The sequence below is a fragment of the Alligator sinensis genome, unplaced genomic scaffold (genome assembly GCF_000455745.1).
Source record: "Alligator sinensis unplaced genomic scaffold, ASM45574v1 scaffold528_1, whole genome shotgun sequence".
Classification (NCBI taxonomy): Eukaryota; Metazoa; Chordata; order Crocodylia; family Alligatoridae; genus Alligator; species Alligator sinensis.
In genome coordinates, this window is record NW_005841846.1 from 2,486,093 (window position 1) to 2,495,523 (window position 9,431).

Here is a 9,431-nt window from a genome sequence, read left to right on the forward strand (position 1 = left end):
AATTGGCGATTCTAATTACATTTATGACGTGGCGAAAACCAATTGGCTATTACACAAATAAAACCCGTTTTTACTTCCGCAAAGTGGGAGACCTCCGTACACACGTTGGAGACCTCTGAACATACGTGTCAGAGTAATTAGACAATTTGATCACTTGTCTAAGTTCTCCCGTCTTCGACCCAATCTCAGACGTAAATCAACGACTGCCGGCCCAACCATTTCTGCCCGAACACTTATGCAGACCGACCTAACGAACTCTAAGCTGTAACTAACCAGGTATCTGACCTCCGTCATTCACCACCTTGATGGCGTAAGTAAACAATCTTGCTTTTCAACTGATAAGCGTCTGTGCCTAATTCCACTCCAAGCTTCACAAGTACCTGCCTGACGGGCCCCTTAAGGCCTTGAACCCCTCGCTGCAGTGCACGGCAGCGATAGGTATCATCTCATAGGCAAAGTAAGGAGCAATTTAAGAAAACTGTCTGAAAGGGTATGTCTTACTTGCCATTTTCTGCATTGTTAGATCTTCCCTCTGTTCCAGATTTTTTACCCTAAACCCTGTCCTGGATTTAAGTGACTTGTCCCTTTCTTTTAACCTCGTCAGTGGCCATTTTTTTTTCTTTCAAAATATAGCTGACAGGAGATATTCTGTACAACAAAGTAGCTAATTGATTAAAGAACTTGCTCACATGGGTTGAACTCCTTCTTTTGTTGGAGGAGTTTTCAATCCAGAAACCTCCCTATAGAATACCCTAGCAGCTATCCAATATGCTTTTCTGGACAGTGGGGAGACAGACTTACAACAGCTCCTGTTTAAAGGTGTTTCGATATGCATAAAACAATTAGAGAATAATTTTGTCCAAGCAACAAAAGTGAGAATGATCATAATCTGGCCCTCATCTGGGAAATAGAAAACTTGGTTATATGACAAAGGGTGTTTAATGTAAATAGTGATTGGAGCAGGGACTGAATTCAGGGTTTTTCTTCCCAAATCCCAAAATTGATAACATAAATTTCCCCAAAAGCCTTTATCAGCTGGTTACAGAGTCATATTCACTCTCTGCATGGTGCAATGAATCTATTTTTAACTGAAAAATGGATTAGCTTCAACAGGAATTTTTGAAATGCACTCAGCCCTAAGTTAGCTTATAGCCTGTAGCAGGGCACTATGGTGCCTGCTACTGAGAAAGCTGGGAAGACTCCTCAGGTGCCAGTTGCTGAGGCAACTAGAGGGAGCTAATGATCAGCACCTGCCTGGCCAGCTGACAAGAAGGGGCAGGGCCTGGCTCCTATATAAACCACAGGCAGGAGGCCAGGTGGCAGTTCTCTGCCAGCAGCCAGAGAGGAAGGAGCTCCCCGAGCAATGATGCGAGAACCTCAGGTACAGCCCAAGCTGGGTAAAGGATGATGGCTATAAGCCAGGCGGCTTTAAGTTATGTTATAGCCTAGGGGCTTGTGTTTTGTTATGTTGTTTATGACCAGAGGTTTGGGTGAGGCTATCAGGGGATGGAGGAGGTCTCATAGGGGACTCACACTAGTGTGGGGACCCCAGCGCCGGTGAGAGCGCAGTATTCAGGGTGTATAGACCCCAGCCCCAGAGAGGGGCAGCTGAGAAGCCCCAGAGAAGGGGGCGTTGTGGAGAAGCCCCAGTGCGGGCGTGATGAGCCCCGGAGGAGGGGGCAGCAGTGTGGTGAGCCCCGGAGAAGGGGGGCAGCATTACTGAGGAGCCCCGAGAGAGGGCGGCATGGTAGAAGAGCTGAGAGAGGGTGGCATGGTAGAAAAGCCCCAGAGAAGGGCGGCGTTACAGAGAAGACCCTGAGACTGGGCGGCACTACAGAGAGGGCCCGAGGGAAGAGTGGCATTACAGAGAGGGCTCTGAGAGAGGGCATGGAAGGAAGGAGACCGAGAGAGACTGAACGTCTATTCCATCTGCGAGGCTCGGGGCATGGTATTGGGGTGGTAGGAGTCACGCATAGCCCATGAGGCTTAGGTATGGGGTCAGAACCTCATAGGAGAGACCCCCAACATACACAAATAGATCAGTAGTCTCCTGCTCGCATACTAATAACTTCAAGACGCGGCAGGAGATTCATAGATTCATAGATGTTAGGGTCGGAAGGAGAGATTAGAGCGGGACAGCAGAGGTCCAAGAGGGCTCCAAGGGTGCCCCGTGTAAGGCACAGATGATCCAGAAGGTGCCGCTGGGGAGGGTGACCTGTCACACAGCCTCATGGTAAGGGTTTGAAACTTCTCCAGCACAAAAGAACAGTGAACTCACCTCTGCTTCCTGGGGGAATCCTCTAACAAATGCAAGATGGAAGCACCACCAATTGCAAAGTCTTTGTTACTGGAAGGAAGTGGGCACTATTGCAACATTAAATTATGTGGGTCCCAATCATTAGGTATCCTCTGGGGAGTGTTATCAAATCAAAATCTACAGGTGAAATCAGGTGTAGGAATTGAGACTTAGACAGGAGCTACGTCCCCTGGCTATTTCACAGGGCTGAACCTGAGGTGATTTGAGGTGCTCCTACAAGCAGAACTTTTACTGGAGGAAGGTGCCTGAGGACTTCAGGAGCTTCCAGAAGATGTGAAGATCACAACTTCTGTTATATCAGGGGTGGGCAAAATGGTGGATCCAGCTGGCATCTGGACTCCATTTCCCAGCAGCCTCTGCCCCCCGTGGCTGAGGCCAGTTTCTGGACTGTGATAGTGTGGGGTCAGAGTTTCATACATTTCAGAGATTTCATAGACATTTGGGCTGGAAGGGACCCTGGTGGATCATCAAGTCCAGCCCCCTGCCCCAGGGGCAGGAAGTCAGCAGGGATCATAGGATCCCAGCAAGCTAAACATCCAAATGTGTCTTGAAGGTGTTCAAAGTGAGTGCTTGAACTGCCTCTGGTGACAGTCTATTCCAACCCTGGGGGGCTCGGACAGTAAAGAAGTTCTTCCTTATATCCAGCCTAAATCGGTCATGGAGTTTGTGACTGTTTGATCTTATCATCCCTTGAGGTGCTCTGGTGAACAGATGTTCCCCCAGATCCTGGTGATCACCCCTGATAAACTCATAGGTGACTACCAGATCACCCCTGAGCCTGCGCTTTTCTAGGCTGAAGAGTCCCATGGCTCTCAGCCTTTCATCATAAGGTCTGTTTTCCTGACCTCTGATCATGCACGTGTCTCTCCTCTGCACTCTCTCGAGCTTCTCCACATCCTTTTTGAATTGTGGAGCCCCAAACTGGATGCAGTACTCCAGCTGCGGCCTCACCAAGGCTGAGTACAATGGGAGAATGATGTCCTGTGATTTGCTTGAGAAGCATCTATAGATGCAAGCCAGTGTTTTGCTTGCTTTATTAGCCACAGCATCACATTGAAGACTCATGTTCATCTTGTGGTCAATCATGACTCCGAAGTCCCTTTCATCTGTAGTGCTAAGCAGTGTAGCACTGCTGAGCCTATAAGGATGCTGCAGGTTTTTCCTCCCAAGGTGGAGAACCTTGCATTTTTCAGTGTTAAACACCATCCGGTTCTCATATGCCCATTTCATGAGCCTGTCCAGATCTGTCTGGATCACCCTCCTGTCCTCAGGTGTGGATGCTTTACCCCAGAGTTTGGTGTCGTCAGCGAACTTGGCCAGTCCGCTTCTAATACCAATGTCTACATCATTGATGGACATGTTGAAAAGTATAGGCCCTGGGACAGAGCCTTGAGGGACACCACTAGTCACAGCACACCACAATGATTGACTTCCATCAACCACCACCCTCTGGGTCCTACCGTGGAGCCAATTCCACAGCCAGCAGATCATGGTGAGGTTGAGGCCGCAGTTAGCCAGTATTGCTAAGAGGTGATCATGGGACAACAGCTCGAAGGCTTTTTTAAAGTCAAGATATATGACATCAATCTCTTCCCCCTTGTCCAGGTGATAGGTCACCTGGTTGTAAAAGGAAATGAGATTGGTCAAGCAAGACCAATCTACCCACAACAAACCCATGCTGGCTCTCTCAGGATGTTGGCATCGGCAAGTCCATTAGACTTTGCTTGTGCATCCAGGATTGCTCCTTTGAGGAGCAACCACTCATCCTGAACTCCCCTCCCCTTTGGGTTGTGGCCCTTTAGGGCCTCACTGACAAGCCTCCTGAGCTTATCAAAGTCAGCTTTCCTGAAGTCGAGGACTTCTGTTTTACTGACTGACTTGCCAGCTTTATTTTGGATGGTAAAGGTGATCAGCTCGTGGTCACTGTCAATCAGCTTCCCTTCGATCATTAGGTCACTGATTAGGTCATCCCCAGGTGCCAGAACCAGGTCTAACAGTGCTTTACCTCGTATCGGCCTGTAGACTTCCTACGTCAGGTAGAGGTCATCCACGCATGAGAGAAAGCTTTGCGACTGCTCAGATTTGGCTGAGCACTCCTCCCACAAGATGTCTGGGTAATTAAAGTCTCCCATGACAACCATACACCAGGAGCGCTCAGCCTCAGCCAATTCCCTGGCAAACTCCTGCTTAAGGCCTTGACCCTGGGTAGGGTGTCTGTAGTGGACTCCCACAATAGTATCCCCTGTGCCATGTTCCCCATGGATTTTAACCCAGAGGGTCTCAAGTTGTCCACCCTGGGTGCCAATGTCAGCTTGCAGGGATGCAAGCTTGACAGAGAGAGCTACACCCCCGCCCCTTTTGTCCACTTGATCTTTCCTGTACAGGGTATAGTCATCTACACCTGTGGTCCAGTCATGGGTGGAGTCCCACCAGGTATCTGTTATCCCTCTGACATCATAGTTATTTGCACTTAGCAAGAGGACCAGTTCCTCCTGTTTATTCCCCAATCTCCTGGCATTTGTGTATAGGCACATAAGTGTCCCCTTGGGGGCCCTTGCCTTGCCCATAGTTCATTCCAGGGCTGGGGCAGGGGTGGGCTCCCTTAAGTGCCTTGGCTTGCTGGCTTTGCAAGGATTGCTCAGTGGGCCAGCAGTGGCGGTAGTCCCCCCACCTCCCGGTGGGCTTAGTGTAAAGTCCGGTGGAGCAGGTCAGCCAGTCTGGCTGAGAAGAGCCTCCTCCCCAGCAGAAAGGTGGAGGCCATCACTACATCTCTCTTCGAAGACTGTGGTCATGGAAGCCAAAGCCTTCCCTATGACACCAGCACTGCAGTCTTTGGTTCACTACCTGGACCCTCCTCTCCCTCCTTAGCCCATAGCCTGAGGCTGTCAGGATTGATGAGAACACCACCTGTACCCCCAACCACTTAAGCCCTGCTCCCAGATCCTTGTAGTGCTTTATGACCCAGCTGGGAGAGCTCAGAGCTGTGTTATTTGTGCTCACATGGATGAGGACCATAGGGTAGTGGTTAGTGGGCTGGAGGAGTTCAGGGATCTTCTCTGCAATGCCTCAGATATGGGCTTCTGGGAAGCAACAGGCTAAGGGGTCAGGGTGGTAGATTGCCCCCTTAGTCCCCCTCAGGATGGAGTCTTCCATGACAAACACTTTGTGTTTTGTCTTAGGGAGAGTGGGATCGGTAGCTCTAGTTGAGCCTGTGTTGCCTGCAGGAGCTGGCAACTTAGCAGGCTCTGCTGGGGCTGCAAGAGGTTCATACCTGTTGCAAAGCTCCAGTGGTGGGAGGGCATTGGTGCAGCAGGCCTTGGAGCCCTTGACCAGCTTGGTGCAACCCCTGGGCTGGACAGCATGGGAGGTTCTCGAGTCCTCCCCAGTCCTGGAAGGCAACCGTGGTCGACCCTCCACCTCCTGAGGGAGAAGGGCCTGGCAATAGGAGTCTATCTCTTGCTCACAGTTCCTGATAGCATGTAGTCTCTGGACTGCAGCCTGAATCTCCTCCAGCTGGTGAGCCAAGGACCCCAAAAGGGAGCAGACCTCACAGGGGAAGGTGGCCATGCTCCCGGACCCCAGAGCCCAAAAAAGTCACAGGCAGCCCCAGAAGTCGAGAGCCAGAGGCTCCATCTGTGCAGAGCCCAGAACCATGGGCTCCATCTGGGTGAAGGTCTCTGAAGTGCCGGGGGGAGGGTGCAGACCCCGAGGGGACCCGAGGGGGGTAGCGCGTGCTCATCCATGGCATGACACTAGTAAGCCAGCTGCAGCTCGGACTGTCTACCCTGGGGGGCTCACAGGTAGGACCGCGGGTCCTCCTGCACACGCTCCTGTGCAAACTCCTATGCTAACCTGTGCGCCGGGCCCAGGAGAGCGCCTGTTTGCACGGCCTGTTTGTGTGGCTCCCTGTGGGGCTGGGCCAAGTAGGAGCTGGGGGCGCATGACCCTCCTTGGCCCCACTCATCCCACTCCCAGCTGTTTAGTTCCCTCCCTTCCTGGGGCCCTGCTTACCTGCGGGCAGGCCAGGGTTCATTGGGGGTCCTGGGGTCTCTGCTAGGGTCCCTAGGCTCCTGGGGGCACAGTGAGCTTACACCCAGGCATCTCGCACTGGAGCCGGGGACCATGAAGACCAGTTTCCATGAAGATCAGTTCTGGCAGGGCATGTGGCAGGGTGCAGATCTGCTCCGGTGCCCAGCTGGGATCTTAAAGTGGTGACAGTGTGGTCCAGAGCCAGGGAAAAGCCACGATCTGCAGCCTGCATGGTGTGGGCACTGGCATACAGGCAGTGTATCATGGTTCTGCTTTGGCTTTGAATCATGCCGTCACCACTGTAAGATCTCAGCTGGGCTCCGGAGCAGCTCTGCACCCTACCAGCAGGAGCAGTGCTAGTGGGGTCATTGGGGAGGATATAGCCACCCCAAAATTCCCCATAGCCACCCCTTCCAGTGGTGCCACAACCCATCTTGCATAGTCAGTGGTAGCTGAGCCTGCCCCACTCCTGCCCACAGCACAGCCTCTACAGCCCCACCACCAGAAAGAGTCTGGTGCCACTGCTGCCTACCAGCACTGCTGGACTCATGCCATCACAGCCCAGCTGCTTCTGGGGTCTCCATGGAAACTGGCCCCAGCCACGTGAACAGAGGTTGCTAGGAAATGGAGTCCACTGCTGGCTGGATCTGCCCATGGGCCAGATTTTCCCACCCCTGTAATATATAGATCTAGACCCTAATGTTATATAATACAGTGCAAGTTAACACAGGGCTGTTCAACTTCTTAATGACCAAGGTGCCATGCACCCCTTGGGCCACATCTTGGGGGCCATGGTTCCCCTTCACCTCCTTGGCAATGGAATCTAGTGCTGCACCAGGCTACGAGCTCCCCAAGTGGCTCTACCCCTGCACTGCTGCCCCACATGCATGGATGGTCCCTCCACCTGCATAGCTGTGTGTTCACCCACTCCACCACACTGCATTCCCCCTGCATTGCAGACTGTGCTACACCATGACGCCCCACAAACTGCAGTAGGAGTAGGAAATACAAGCCAGGGAAGGGAGCCTGGAGACCCTGGCTGCAACAGCAGCCAGAATGATGAAGGGGGATGTTACTGGACATAACCTCTGGAGGTGTCCAGGATCACAAATTACCTTCTCACTAGTTGGACCACCCTGAGTTAGTATATCATGGAGATTATTTGACAAATGTGGACTAATTCCTAGATTTCTTTATGCAATGACAAAAGGGGCCTTTTTTAGGTGGTATAGTTTTTTCAGTTCTACTCCCTGAATTTCACCACATTTAGAATGAAATTTATTTCCCCAATTTAAACACTCCGATAAGTGAAAATACATTTTATTTTCATCTTTAAAGTTCTTCAATGAAATAAGTAGATACAGATGTAATGATATAGACACGGTATCATTATTCTAATGTAATGATGTGGACTTGGTATTGTTATTTTAATTCACCTGTCCGGAGAAAGTCCTCTAAAAGAATATTAGTTAGTGGCTTACTCTCTTTTCTGAAAGGTGCCATTATTTTAACAATGAATATCCCACATGGGGTTTTTGATTGTGTGCAATATTTCTCTTCATAGGTAGACCCAAAGAGAGAGGAGATTTCTAGAGGATTTGGCTATTCTACACAGTATATAATGTTTTCTCACCTTCAGTAAGGAAGAAACAGATTCCAGGTATGGAGACCAGAAGAGAATGTTTAGTGAGGTCCAGTGTAAAGTTGCTAACTGAATAGGACAGATTTTCAGTGATGCCCAAGACACACTACGTACAGCCACACTTAGGCCCAACCCTATCATGGCACCAGCTATGAGATGGCCCAATCCTTGGCATAGCCTAGGCCACTTTCACAATTCCTGTAAACTCAGCCAGTGACTAAAGGCCAATAGCAGCTTTTTGGAAAACAAGATATTACTAGATTGGTCACATCATCTTCCTACGTGCTGAGAATTGGGCGTGTCATAGGAGCAGCCAATGATTAAACCACTCAAAAATCCCTATACAAATGGGACTGGGCAGAGGAAATTTATATCAATGACCCATTAGGTCCAAGAATCAGGCCATTGCTTATTCTTAAATCACATATACTCCGTAGGAACATTGGGCTAGCACTTAGCTAGTCTACTACAAGGTTTAGTGGAACTACGGCACTAGGTGAAGAGATGTCTCAGTATTTTCATATATCTTAGTTTCCCTCCAGGGTTCCAGTTCAAAAGTCAGGAAAAGCAAGTGCTTTCTTGTAAAGCTCTAACTAGAAGTCATGGCATGGAAATCTGTACAAAAGTTTTCCCTGACACCATTTAAAAATGGAACATGAGCACTAAATATAGAAAAATAATGCCAGGACCCCTCTGTGAAATAATTATAATTATCTATTTTAAACATAAAAGTTACATGTTTGTATTAATGTATCACAGAAAGAACTTATACCTGCAGCATAAAGCACTGTAAAACAAAAAAACAAACAACGCCCCCCCCCCCCCCCCAAAAAAAAAACAAGCAAACAAAAAATGTGTTCCCAAAGATAAAAGGTTTTCTGTTTGGCTGGTTGGTTTTTGTTTTTATCAATACAGAGACCTATCAACACAATCTAGGAATCCTGTTCTTCCTTGCCCTCATGTAGGCATCCTCTTGAACCTAGTCTTGAGAGCTGTATGTTAAACAAATAAGGCAGTAAAAGACTTCAAAATTATGGATTCTTGTCATTATGTTGTGTCTTAGATGCATAGATTCATAGATGTTAGGGTCGGAAGGGACCTCAATAGATCATTGAGTCCGACCCCCTGCATAAGCAGGAAAGAATGCTGGGTCTAGATGACCCAAGCTAGATGCTTATCTAACCTCCTCTTGAAGACCCCCAGGGTAGGGGAGAGCACCACCTCCCTTGGGAGCCCGTTCCAGACCTTGGCCACTCTAACTGTGAAGAAGTTCTTCCTAATGTCCAATCTAAATCTGCTCTCTGCTAGCTTGTGGCAATTATTTCTTGTAACCCCCGGGGGCACCTTGGTGAATAAATACTCACCAATTCCCTTCTGTGCCCCCATGATGAACTTATAGGCAGCCACAAGGTCGCCTCTCAACCTTCTCTTGCGGAGGCTGAA

At 49.6% G+C, this 9,431-nt stretch overlaps 1 long non-coding RNA gene across 1 annotated transcript in view; it reads left to right on the forward strand.

The window, feature by feature from the left end:
• The first annotated feature begins 1,331 nt into the window (after positions 1–1,331).
• The window catches only part of LOC102384823, a 24,404-nt gene continuing 16,304 nt past the window's right edge, over positions 1,332–9,431 (forward strand). The window contains exon 1 of the long non-coding RNA XR_322907.1: positions 1,332–1,381. This is a non-coding gene — a long non-coding RNA (uncharacterized LOC102384823). The remainder of the gene's footprint in view (positions 1,382–9,431) is intronic.